Here is a 13,438-nt window from a genome sequence, read left to right as displayed (position 1 = left end):
GTGCCAAGGAGGTCACACTCTCTGCTTGTAGTGAGTCTGAGGCGCCCCACCCTTCCCCGCCTCCACCCTTCCCCGCCTCCACCCCAGGGCTTCCCTTTTCACCCACACTCCAGGCATTGCTGCTTAGCCCCTCCTCAGCCTGCACCCACCGATGTCCTGGTCTGTCTCTTTTTTTTCTTTTTGAGACAGAGTCATGCTGTGTCACCCAGGCTGGAGGGCGGTGGTGCAATCTCAGCTCATTGCAATGTCTGCCTCCCGAGTTCAAGTGATTCTCCTGCTTCAGCCTCCTGAGTAGCTGGGATTACAGGTGCCTGCCACCACACCCAGCTAATTTTTGTATTTTTTTAGTAGAGACGGGGTTTCCCATGTTGGCCATGCTGGTCTCGAACTCCTGACCTCAGGTGATCTGCCCACCTTGGCCTCCCAAAGTGCTGGGATTACAGGCTTGAGCCACCACGCCTGGCCGATCTGTCTCTTGAATGGGACAGTTGCGTGCCTCAGACCTGCACACACCTGGCCCCAGCTGGGCACACTGGGGACACCCCTTCTCAGTGAGTGATGCTTACCCTTTCTCTCCATGAAGAGCCCTCACACTCTGAGCAGTGTGAAGCAATCAGCAGATCAAACCCAGGCAAAGCAGTTTTCAGACACTGGAAAGTGATTGGGATTTGGGGGCAGAGGTCCCAGAATCAATGTCATTAACTTAGCAGGTGGTGAGTTAAAAAGTCACCCCACGGGCTTACCCTGTGCCTTCATTTCATGTAACCTGTGCAATGACCCTCTGTGTTATAGACAGGGATGTAGGGCTGGATATCAGAGGCGCACAGCTGGGAAGCCTCAGACCTGAGATTCGGCCCTGGACCGTCAGCCGCCCTCCTTAGCGCAGGACTTTGGGCCTCAGCTTCTCCGTCTCTAAATGAAAGTCTGCCTGGAGGGCAGCCATAGAGGGTTCGCTGGGATGAGCCAGAAGACAGAGTGGCGTTTACGTGGAACTCTGTTTTATGAGTTGCAGACCCCACAAAAACCAGGGACCACACCTGGGGATGGGTTTGTACATTCCTCCCTCCACCGTCGAAGCCACCAGAGTGACCCAGGTCCACGAGGTCCAGCAGTTTTTCCTTCAACACAGAAGCACCGATCCTGTTGCATCACACACACCGTGGGCAGAGCCCGTCTCTTTCCCGCATCCCGGCCTCTCCCTACAACCTTGGCTTCTCCAGCAGAGTTCATGACCTCCATCAACGAGGAGACATGGGACTCACTGCGGTGGACAGAACCCAGACCAGAGGCTGGCATGGAAGCTAGGACAGTCGGGGTCCTCAGGGAATATGCCGGTGAGGGGAGCAACTGGGTCCAGGGTGGGCCCCAGGGATCCCAGGGTGAGGGGCTTCGCAGGAGGTCTGGAGAGCCATGCTTGGGCGTGGGCAGGTCTGAGAGCTCAGGGCCCTTACCCTGGTTCCCTTGTTTAGTCCCTCATTCCTCAAATCCTTGATGAGCGACTGTCATGTGCTAGGCAAGAGAGGGGTCCATGGGGAAGACAGAAACCTCTGCCCCAAGACGTTGCATTGTGGAGGGCCATGCAGACAGCACATGGAGAGCGCGTGGGACATAAAATGACTCTGGACCTGAACGCCCTGAAGCAGGGAGGGCAGTGGATGGGGAGGTAGGCAGGGAGCGTGCCACACAGCTGCAATCACCAGGAGAGGCTGCCTCTGGGGGACCTGAGTCTGAATCCGAATGGCAAGGAGGAGGCAGCTCACACAGCTGCTGGAAAAGCCTTCTGGGCAGAGGGAAGAGCCCTTGCAAAGAGGCAGGAGTGAGCCGAAGATGGTGCTGGGACAGGAGGAAGTTCCGTGGCCGGAGGGGAGGGTCCAGTCAGAGGCGGGTGGATGGGCAGGAGGGAGCACAGACCTGAGGCTTAGGTGGTTGGAGGCCCTGGGGGTGCTGTGAGCAGCGAGGTCATGTGCTCTCGTTCATGGTTTTAAAAGTTCACTCTGGCTGCAAGGTTGCCAGGGGAGACGAAGCAGAGAGACGGCGCCCTCACTACCTGATGCAGCAGAGGGGAGGCTGCTCCGTTCTAACACTGCTTCCCAAACTCTTCTGTAATGAAAATTAAGTGAGTTGAACATGCTGGTCTTATGACTAGAGTGAACCTGTCTCGTGGGCCACAGAAGAAACCTTGCTTTTACACCTTTCCAGGTTCGAGACGGCTCATCGAAAACCCTCTCTGAAGTTCCCAGACAGACAGCCACACCCAAAGCCACCCCACAAACCCAGCACTGGTGTGGTCCTCCTGTCCTTCCCTGTGCTGTCCAGAACAGAAGGAAATAGCACACCCAGGAAATCGTCTTCCAAATGAGCTTCATTTATAACTCACAGTGCTAAAAACTGGAATTCTATCCAGCTTCAATTTGAGCAATTGTGTGATCACTTAACTACAGCCGTGAAACCAAATGAGAGAAAATTCAATATTAGCTCAGAAGAGAGATGGAAATTGGGTTTCTAGATCAATAGGAGACACTCTTTAAATCACAGTGACAAAAATATTCTACTTGCACTGTCTGGAAATCAAATAAGATGTGACAATTTAGTAATAAGATTCACACATTATATAATATACATTTATAAAACACCATCCTAAAAATCATAATCTTATTAAGTCTCCGTTTGAGATATTGTGTAATCACTTACATAATAGGAACAGAACTAAAAGAGAAAAAAATCAAATTTATTTTAGAAGTCAGAATTCTGGCTGTGTTTCTGGGTTATTTTAGTGAGTTTATTAGTAATAAAGATACTGTAATTACACTAGTTATAAATAGGATAAAACGTAAGTAACTCACATAAGTTATTTAGACACTCTGAAGTTATAGAACATTATCTCGGAATTACAATATAAGCAGTTTCCCCTTTAACCACTGAATAATCACTTAATAGCAATAAAACTAAAAAAGAAAAAAAAAAAAAAACCAGGCTGGGTGCCACGGTGGCTCCCTCCTGTAATCCCAGCACTTTGGGAGGCTGAGATGAGAGGATCTTGTGAACCCACAAGTTTGAGACCAGCCTGGGCAACATAGAAAGACCTTATCTCTACAAAAACATGTTTAAAAATTACCTGTGTATAATGCTGCACACGTGTTGTCCCAGCTACTCAGGAGGGGAAGGTGGGAGGACTGCTTGAGCCCAAGAAGTCAGACTGCAGTGAGCTGTGATTGTGCCACTGAGCTCCAACCTGGGAGCAGAGAAAGACCCTATTTCAAAAACTAATAATAATAATGCAAGAGGAAAAATAAAGATTCTAGAGAGAAGAGCATCTTGCCAAAGTTCTGGAGCTTCAGAAGTGGGCTTGCTGGAAGGTTGGGGCACTCGAAGGTGACTCACCTCCGCTGAGATGCATTTCTCTGCTCCCCAACGGAGGAGGTTCTAGCCAGGAACATCCTTTGAGGGGAAGACTCGTGGATGGTGTCTTCCTCCTCTTCTGGAATCGGGGAAAGGCCAGAGTCTTCTTCCCAAGAGCTGCCCCCCTGGGATGTCTGATAAGAAAGGGTGGAAGGGTGAGGCTCTGTTTAGTTCAAGACGTGGGGTGGCCCGTGAGAGCTGAGTGGGTTCTGAGGGAGAGGGGCCTGAGTCCTGCGTGGCTGAGGGCCAGGCCGCTCCTGGGGCTCAGGGCTGTGCCTGGGATGTGATGGGCGGGAGGCAGGGGTTGGCAGGACCCAGTCATCCCTCCAGGTGAGCATCAGGTAAGTGCAGTGAGGGGAAGGCAGTGGGATTCTGGGTGTATTTGAAGGTGGGGCGTCAGGATCTCTGGGCAGATTGGATCAGAGATGTGAGGCAAGGATGCAACTCCAGGCCTCTCCATCTGAGTGACAGGTGTCCCAGCTGAGGCTGTGTGTCCAGGATTCTCCATCTGAGTGACAGGTGTCCCAGCTGAGGCTGTGTGTCCAGGATTCTCTATCTGAGTGACACATGTCCCGGGTGAGGCTGTGTGTCCAGGCTTCTCCATCTGAGTGACAGGTGTCCCAGCTGAGGCTGTGTGTCCAGGATTCTCCATCCGAGTGACAGGTGTCCCGGGTGAGGCTGTGTGTCCAGGATTCTCCATCCGAGTGACAGGTGTCCCAGGTGAGGCTGTGTGTCCAGGATTCTCCACTGGAGTGACAGGTGTCCCGGGTGAGGCTATGTGTCCAGGATTCTCCATGTGAGTGACAGGTGTCCCGGGTGAGGCTGTGTGTCCAGGCTTCTCCATCTGAGTGACAGGTGTCCTGCGTGAGGCTGTGTGTCCAGGATTCTCCATTGGAGTGACAGGTGTCCTGCGTGAGGCTGTGTGTCCAGGATTCTCCATTGGAGTGACACGTGTCCTGCGTGAGGCTGTGTGTCCAGGATTCTCCATCGGAGTGACAGGTGTCTGGGTGAGGCTGTGTGTCCAGGCTTCTCCACCTGAGTGACAGGTGTCCTGGGTGAGACTGTGTGTCCAGGATTCTCCATCGGAGTGACAGGTGTCTGGGTGAGGCTGTGTGTCCAGGCTTCTCCACCTGAGTGACAGGTGTCCTGGGTGAGGCTGTGTGTCCAGGAATCTCCATTGGAGTGACAGGTGTCCTGCGTGAGCCTGTGTGTCCAGGATTCTCCATTGGAGTGACACGTGTCCTGCATGAGGCTGTCTGTCCAGGATTCTCCATCGGAGTGACAGATGTCTGGGTGAGACTGTGTGTCCAGGCTTCTCCACCTGAGTGACAGGTGTCCTGGGTGAGGCTGTGTGTCCAGGATTCTCCATTGGAGTGACACGTGTCCTGCGTGAGGCTGTGTGTCCAGGATTCTCCATTGGAGTGACAGGTGTCTGGGTGAGTCTGTGTGTCCAGGATTCTCCATTGGAGTGACACGTGTCCTGCGTGAGGCTGTGTGTCCAGGATTCTCCATCGGAGTGACAGGTGTCCCGGGTGAGGCTGTGTGTCCAGGATTCTCCACCTGAGTGACAGGTGTCCCGGGTCAGGCTGTGTGTCCAGGATTCTCCATTGGAGTGACACGTGTCCCGGGTGAGGCTGTGTGTCCAGGATTCTCCATTGGAGTGACAGGTGTCCCGGGTGAGGCTGTGTGTCCAGGCTTCTCCATTGGAGTGACACGTGTCCCGTGTGAGGCTGTGTGTCCAGGATTCTCCACCTGAGTGACAGGTGTCCCGGGTCAGGCTGTGTGTCCAGGATTCTCCATTGGAGTGACAGGTGTCCTGCGTGAGGCTGTGTGTCCAGGATTCTCCATTGGAGTGACACGTGTCCCGGGTGAGGTTGTGTGTCCAGGATTCTCCACCTGAGTGACAGGTGTCCCGGGTCAGGCTGTGTGTCCAGGATTCTCCATTGGAGTGACAGGTGTCCTGCGTGAGGCTGTGTGTCCAGGATTCTCCATTGGAGTGACACGTGTCCCGGGTGAGGCTGTGTGTCCAGGATTCTCCACCTGAGTGACACGTGTCCCGGGTGAGGCTGTGTGTCCAGGATTCTCCATTGGAGTGACAGGTGTCCTGCGTGAGGCTGTGTGTCCAGGATTCTCCATCTGAGTGACAGGTGTCCCGGGTGAGGCTGTGTGTCCAGGATTCTCCATTGGAGTGACAGGTGTCCTGCGTGAGGCTGTTTGTCCAGGATTCTCCATTGGAGTGACAGGTGTCCTGCGTGAGGCTGTGTGTCCAGGCTTCTCCACCTGTGTGACAGGTGTCCCGGGTCAGGCTGTGTGTCCAGGATTCTCCATTGGAGTGACACGTGTCCCGTGTGAGGCTGTGTGTCCCGGATTCTCCATTGGAGTGACAGGTGTCCCGGGTGAGGCTGTGTGTCCAGGCTTCTCCACCTGAGTGACAGGTATCCCGGGTGAGGCTGTGTGTCCAGGCTTCTCCATCCGAGTGACAGGTGTCCCGGGTGAGGCTGTGTCCAGGATTCTCCATTGGAGTGACACGTGTCCCGTGTTAGGCTGTGTGTCCAGGATTCTCCACTGGAGTGACAGGTATCCAAGGTGAATCTGCAGGTCCAGGATTCTCCACTGGAGTGACAGGTGTCCCGGGTCAGGCTGTGTTTCCAGGCTTCTCCCTCTTTGTGACAGGTGTCCCGGGTGAGGCTGTGTGTCCAGGCTTCTCCATCTGAGTGACAGGTGTCCCGGGTGAGGCTGTGTGTCCAGGATTCTCCATATGAATGACAGGTGTCCTGGGTCAGGCTGTGTGTCCAGGATTCTCCATTGGAGTGACAGGTGTCCTGGGTCAGGCTGTGTGTCCAGGATTCTCCATTGGAGTGACAGGTGTCCCGGGTGAGGCTGTGTGTCCAAGATTCTCCAGCCGAGTGACAGGTGTCCTGGGTGAGGCTGTGTGTCCAGGATTCTCCATATGAATGACAGGTGTCCTGGGTCAGGCTGTGTGTCCAGGATTCTCCATTGGAGTGACAGGTGTCCCGGGTGAGGCTGTGTGTCCAAGATTCTCCAGCCGAGTGACAGGTGTCCTGGGTTAGGCTGTGTGTCCAGGATTCTCCATTTGAGTGACAGGTGTCCTGCGTGAGGCTGTGTGTCCAGGATTCTCCATATGAATGACAGGTGTCCTGGGTCAGGCTGTGTGTCCAGGATTCTCCATTGGAGTGACAGGTGTCCCGGGTGAGGCTGTGTGTCCAAGATTCTCCAGCCGAGTGACAGGTGTCCTGGGTTAGGCTGTGTGTCCAGGATTCTCCATTGGAGTGACAGGTGTCCTGCGTGAGGCTGTGTGTCCAGGATTCTCCATATGAATGACAGGTGTCCTGGGTCAGGCTGTGTGTCCAGGATTCTCCATTGGAGTGACAGGTGTCCCGGGTGAGGCTGTGTGTCCAAGATTCTCCAGCCGAGTGACAGGTGTCCTGGGTCAGGCTGTGTGTCCAGGATTCTCCATTGGAGTGACAGGTGTCCTGCGTGAGGCTGTGTGTCCAGGTTTCTCCATTGGAGTGACAGGTGTCCCGGGTGAGGCTGTGTGTCCAGGATTCTCCATCTGAGTGACAGGTGTCCTGGGTCAGGCTGTATGTCCAGGATTCTCTACTGGAGTGACAGGTATCCCGGGTGATGCTGTGTGTCCAGGATTCTCTATCCAAGTGACAGGTGTCTGGGTGAGGCTGTGTGTCCAGGATTCTCCATGTGAGTGACAAGTGTCCTGGGTGAGGCTGTGTATCCAGGATTCTGCATCTGAGTGACAGGTGTCCTGGGTGAGTCTGTTTGTCCAGGATTCTCCATTTGAGTGACAGGTGTCCTGGGTGAGGCTGTGTCCAGGATTCTCCATCCGAGTGATGGGTGTCCCGAGTAAGGCTGTGTGCCAGAGCTGGAAGTCCCGGTCTACCCCAGCCGCCATGACCGTTGACCACCATCACAATGAGAACACCAGGCATTCATTTATCAGCCTGGTGGCTGGAAGTCCAAGATCATCCTGCCAGCTTGGTCAGGTTCTGGGGCTTGAGCTCTGGTGCCATCATTAGTGCATTCCCACATGGTGGGAAGAGAGTAAGCCGGCTCTCCAGCGTCCATCCCAGCAGGAGGGCTCCACCCTGACCCCACCACCTCCCCGAGGCCCCTCCCCCAACAACATCACCTTGGGGTTGGGTTTCAACTTATGAATATGGGAGGACCCAGGGAAGATCACTTAACTAAGAGGCAGGAGACCGCAGAGGAGAGGGTCTTGGCTCTTCCCCAGGTGACCCTGGGAAGTCCTCAAAGCGCTCTGGGTCTCATCTTATCTTCTAGACGTCGGCCTGCCCCTCAGGCCTCTTCCTCTGAGCACCCCCCACCCTCCATGGCCGCAGCACTGGCTCCTCGCCCTGTGTGCCCGCCTCCGGAGCAGGGTGAGGACATGGTCTCCAGTCCTCTTGCCCTTCCGCTGCGCTTGGCACAGATGGCCTGCGTGCTGCTCCCCTTGGGGACACCTCTGGGGCTGAGGCTACGTTCCCTCAGGTTCCCTCAGCAGCCCTCCAGCCCAGGAGCAGCGGGACGGAGGCTCAGCCAGGCCACCAAGGGGCTGGGTCAGGTCCCAGGAGGCTTGCAAAACCTCTTTCCAGTTTCTTTGATTTGCTATTGAGTGAATTTTTTAACTTAAAAGCTAACAGGATTTCATTTCTCTTTTCTTACCATCTTTAATACATTTTTTCCAAACAAGATTTATTTCTAAGGTGTATCACTTTTCCCTGGATTTATCTTCCTTCTCCCCACATTTGTTTCATATCCAATCAGTGTTTATTGAGCCTTTTCTCTTTGCCTGGTATATAAGGCTATTAAGAAATGTTTGGCCGGGCGTGGTGGCTCACGCCTGTAATCCCAGCACTTTGGGAGGCCGAGGTGGTGGATCACCTAAGTTCAGGAGTTCGAGATGAGCCTGGCCAACAGGGAGAAACCCTGTCTCTACTAAAAATACAAAAATTATCTTGGCATGGTGACGTATGCCTGTAATTCCAGCTACTCAGGAGGCTGAGGCAGGAAAATCACTTGAACCTGGGAGGTGGAGGTTGCAGGGAGCCGAGATTAAGCCACTGAACTCCAGCCTGGGTGACAGAGATGAGACTCCATCTCAAAAAATATAAAAATAAAAAAGATAAAGAAAAGAAAATGTTCATGGCCTCAAGAAAAAAAAAACAAACAAACAAAAAACCAGTTGTTAGCAAGGGAGACAGGTTGAAATCGCCGAACTAATTGATGGTAAATACGACCTCGAATACTGTCTCCTGCCAGCTGCACCGCATCCTCTGGGTTATACAGCCCCATGGATACAGGTGAACGTGGTGAAATCAAACAGTCAAAGCTGACAGGAGCCTGTTGAGGCGTGCTGTTTGCAAAGCGTGTGTTATGTGGCGTTGTACTTATGTCATTCGTGTTCTGTCTTCTTTTCCTTTCCCTGTCTTTGTTTTGCCTTCATTTTGAGTTAACTGGTTGTTCAGTAGTTGATCTGGGGTTTAAATAAACTGTGTCTAAATGGCCGCATTCTGCGTTCAGATAATCGCATACGAGTTTATGCACACCGTGAGATTCTTACAAAATGTCTCCACTCCTCTGTGCCATCTTCCGTGCCATCGTCCTTCATCTTACTTCTACTCGTGTTATAAACCCCACGGTATATTATTTTCTTCTTTAAATTGTCAATTGCATTATAAAGATTTTAAGAAAAACACTTTTAAATAATTTCCCAATAGTCACTATTTTTTATTCATTTGTGTAGTTTCAAGTCACCAGCTGATAACATTTTCTACATACTTTTTTCTATTGCATGTATAATTGCAGAATGTATTTTCCGTTTTCTACTATGACAAGTGATCACAAACTTAGTGACTTTAAGAAACCCCACACATAGCTTTGTGCAGTGGCAGTATCATAGCCAATGAGGTTTATCCGAGGCGCAATTATTGGTAAAAAAATAAAATAATAAAAAAGAAACCCCACACATTTATTATATCACAGTTACGTAAGTCAGAAACCTACCCTGCATCTCACTGGGCTAAGATCAAAGTGTCAGCAGGATGCACGTCTTTTTAGATGTTCTGGGGGAGTCTGTCACCTGGATTTTCCAGCTTCTAGAAGTCACCCATATTGCTTGGATCATGCTGCCCTTCCCCAATCTTCAAAACCAGCAACCTTAGGCTACGTCTTCCTCACAACGCACTTCACTGGTTGATTCTTCCGATTTCCTCTTTCAGCCGTGAGGACACTTAATGACTGCATCGGGCCCACCTGCATGATCCCAGATACTGTCATCTGTCGGCAACCTTAATTCCTCTGCTCCGTGTAAACTCGTATATTCACGGATTTTGGGAATTAAGATGTAGGACCCTTGGGGGGGCGTTATTCTGTACGTGGTAGGCAGTCTTCCCAGAGGGTTGTCTAATTTCTGTCTCTCCGGACGTCTCTTTGATTTTCTCTCTGCTTTTCTGTTTTCAATTTGACTGAATTCATCTCTTCATTGGTTTCTTTCTTCCTGTTTTATCGAGTTCAGTTTGCTGTTCTCTACTTCGCTTCTTTTCTAATGGATGCATTCAGTAGCATCAGCTTCCCTCTGCCATGGCTACAGCTCTGTCACAAGACTTTTGATATGTTGTATTTTCAGCTTTATTTACTTGAATCCGATTTCCCTTGAGACTCCCTTTTTGACCTGTGAACTATTTCTGGGTGTGTGTGCTGTTTAGTTTTCAATTGTTTGGAGAGTTTCCTGTTAACTTCGTGTTTCCTCTGATCTCTAGTTCACTACCACTGTGGTGAGAGAACCATTCTGCATGATCAATTCTCTTACTTTTGGTGGGATTTGTTTTATGGTACAGGATGTAGTCTATTCTTACTGTGTGATCCCTGGGCACGTGCAAAGAAAGTGTATTCTGCTGCGATTGAGTGGAGTGTTCTGTAAATATCAATTACATCTTATTGATTAATGGTGTTTTGAGTTCTTCTGTATTCTTGCTGAATTTTTGTCACATTTATCCATCAATAGTTGAGAGAAAGGTTTTAAAGTCCCCAACTCTAATTGAGAGTTTGTCTGTTTCTTCTTTCATTCCTCTCAGTTTTTGTTCAATGTACGTTATAGCCTTGTTTCTGGTGCATACACATTTGGAATTGCTGTTGGTCTTGATTGATTGACTTTTTATCATTGTTAATGTCTCTCCCTTCTGTCTTTTGACGTTTGTTTGCTATAAAGTCCACTTTAATATTTATGTAGTCACGCCTCCTTACCTTCCATGAATGTTTAGATGATACATGGTTTTTATTATTTTCAACTTTTCTATATTACTATATAAATGTAAATTTTTATAGTCATCTTATAGTTGGGTCATGGCTTTTTAACCATTCTTTCAAGTTCTGTCTTTTAATTGGTGTATTGAGACCATTTACATTTAATGTAATAATTGATATGTGAAGGCTATGATTTCCACTTTTGTTTTCTGTCCTGATTTGCTTCTCTATTTCCTTTTTCTTGTATTTCCATGGGTTACTTAAACATTTTTAGTATTCAATTTTGATTTATCTGTAGTGTTTTTAAGTGTAACTTTTCATATAGCTTTTTTAGAGGATGCTCTGGGCATTACATCATATATACATAATGTCACAATCTACTGGCGTCATCATTTCAAGGAAACATAGGAGCCTCATCTCTCTTTCCAACACTTTAACCTCTCACTTAGAATGTAGTTTCCTTAAGTATTCTGTCTGTATACATTTAGAACCATAACAGAGATTTAGAATTTTTTTCTCAAATTGCCAAGCATAATTTAGAAAACTCAAGAAGAAAAAGAGAGTCTGATGTATTTACTCCCATTTTTAATTTTGCTTGTCTGTTCTTTCTTCATTCTTGATCTCCAAATTTCCTTCTTTTGTTTTCATTTCCGTTTAGAAAATTCAGCTTAGTCATTCTTTTAGATGCATCTGCTGGTGATACCTTCTCTTGTTTGCTCTTCTTCTTTGATGCCTTGATTTCCCTTTCATCTCTGTAGGTTACTTTTACCAAATATAGGACTCTAGATTGGTAGTTCTTTTCTTTCAGTATGTAAAAATGTTTTGCCTCTCTCTCTCTCTCTTTCTTCTTTTTTTTCCGTCCTCATGATTTCTGATGACAAATTCACTTGAATTGTTTTCTCCTACAGGCAATACTTTTATTCTGTCTATAAACTTGAACATTTTTTTCTTTGTCTTGAGTTTATAAATTTGACTGTGATGTGTCTTTGTTTGAATTATTCTGAGTTTATTCATTTTGGCATGATTTCAGCCTCTCGACTGTATAGTTCTATCTTTTGCTAAATTAGGAAATTTGGGGAATTATTTCTTCAAGTACCTTTTTTAGTCCCACCGTCTTCGTCCTCTCTTTCTGGGGGCTCCAGTGGCACAAGCATCACATCCTTAGTTACAGTCTCATGGGTCCTTGAGGGCCTGCTAACTCTTTTTGTTCCATTGTTTTCCCTGTTGTTTAGATTAGGTAATTACTATTATCCTATCTTCTAGTTAATTTATTTTTCCTTCCTGTCTCCTCCAATTTTCTGTTTTTTTTTTAATTTTTTTTTTTTTTTGAGACATGGCCTCACTTTGTCACCCAGGCTGGGGTTCAGTGGCATGATCTAAGTTCACTGCAGCCTTGATCTCGTGGGTTCAAGCAATCCTCCTGCCTCAGCTCCCCAGGTAGCTGGGACTACAGGCATGCGCACCCATATTCAGCTAATTTTTGTATTTTTGTACAAATAGGGTTACATCATGTTGTCCAGAATGGTGTCAAACTACAGAGCTCAAGCGATTCATGGGCCACAGCCTCTCGAAGTGCTGGAATTACAGGTGTGAGCCACCACACCCAGCCTTTGGATCTTATATCTTATTGCTGGGACTTTATATTTTGTTTGCCAAAACTATTTTTATTTATTTCAAGCATACTTGTATTTGCTTGTTGAATATATTCATAATGGCCACTTTAGAAAACTTTTGTCAGATAATTCTGACACCTGTGTCATTTCACTGTTGGCATATTTTGATTTTCTTTCATCATTCGGTTTGGGATTTTCCTGGGTGTTTGTATGGCAAGTGATTTTCAGTGGGAATTCATAATTTTTTTGCATTATACTAAGGAAACTTTGCATCTTATTTACATCTTTTGTCTTAGCCGACTTTCTGTGACACTTCTTTTACAGGGGAAATGCAGTTTGCCTTAGTATTAGATGGAGCTCTGGCTTCCCACAGACCTCTGATGGTACCTTTCTGTGTCACTGGTAGTACTTGATGTGTAGAAATTTATTTTATAAATGACGCATCACTTAGGATCTTTACACCTTCAAGTAACAGGAAATCCACCGACATGATTTGAATTCTCAGGATATTTATCGTTGACAAGAATTCCAAAGTTAAGTAGTCTCGGGATTATTCTTTCAGCTCAGTAGTGCCATCAGGCTCTGTCTCTTTATCTTTCTTCTGCTATGAAAACTCTCAGCCTTATGCCCACACCACACTGGTCTAGGAATCATGTCTCCATTTCACATCCAAACAAAGGGAGAAGAATATCACTGGGGAGCTCTCCCCTCGCATCCATCATTTTTATTAGGAGGAAAAAATCTTTGCCAGAAGTCTTCCTGCAGTTCGCTGCTTCTGTCTTCTTTGGCATAAGGATGTCAATGTCACAGGCCCAACCCTTGCACGAGGAAGGCCGGAGGATGAGTATCTGATAAAGCGGATTCAGATTTTTAAGATCGTCTATAAAGCATTATCATTTATCAACTGATATTAGCAGAACGGTGTACTCTCCCTAAGTACTGGGATCTCCTCCTACCTCCTGACCCAGTGGGCCATCTCTAGGAGGGACGAAGAAATGGGGTTGGGGAACAACTGCTGGGAGGCAGAAAGCCACGGGCACCACCAGCCGTGCGCTGATTCTCCTTCTGTAACAACGTCTGTGTCCACGGTCTCTTCTCCCCCATCAAACCCTAACCACGTACCAAACTAATCCCTTCCACCTTGGAGT

The sequence above is a fragment of the Aotus nancymaae genome, unplaced genomic scaffold (assembly GCF_030222135.1).
Source record: "Aotus nancymaae isolate 86718 unplaced genomic scaffold, 86718_ANA_hifiasm-v0.15.2.pri h1tg000031l, whole genome shotgun sequence".
NCBI classification, from domain to species: domain Eukaryota; kingdom Metazoa; phylum Chordata; class Mammalia; order Primates; family Aotidae; genus Aotus; species Aotus nancymaae.
Note: the sequence above shows the minus strand (reverse complement) of the source record.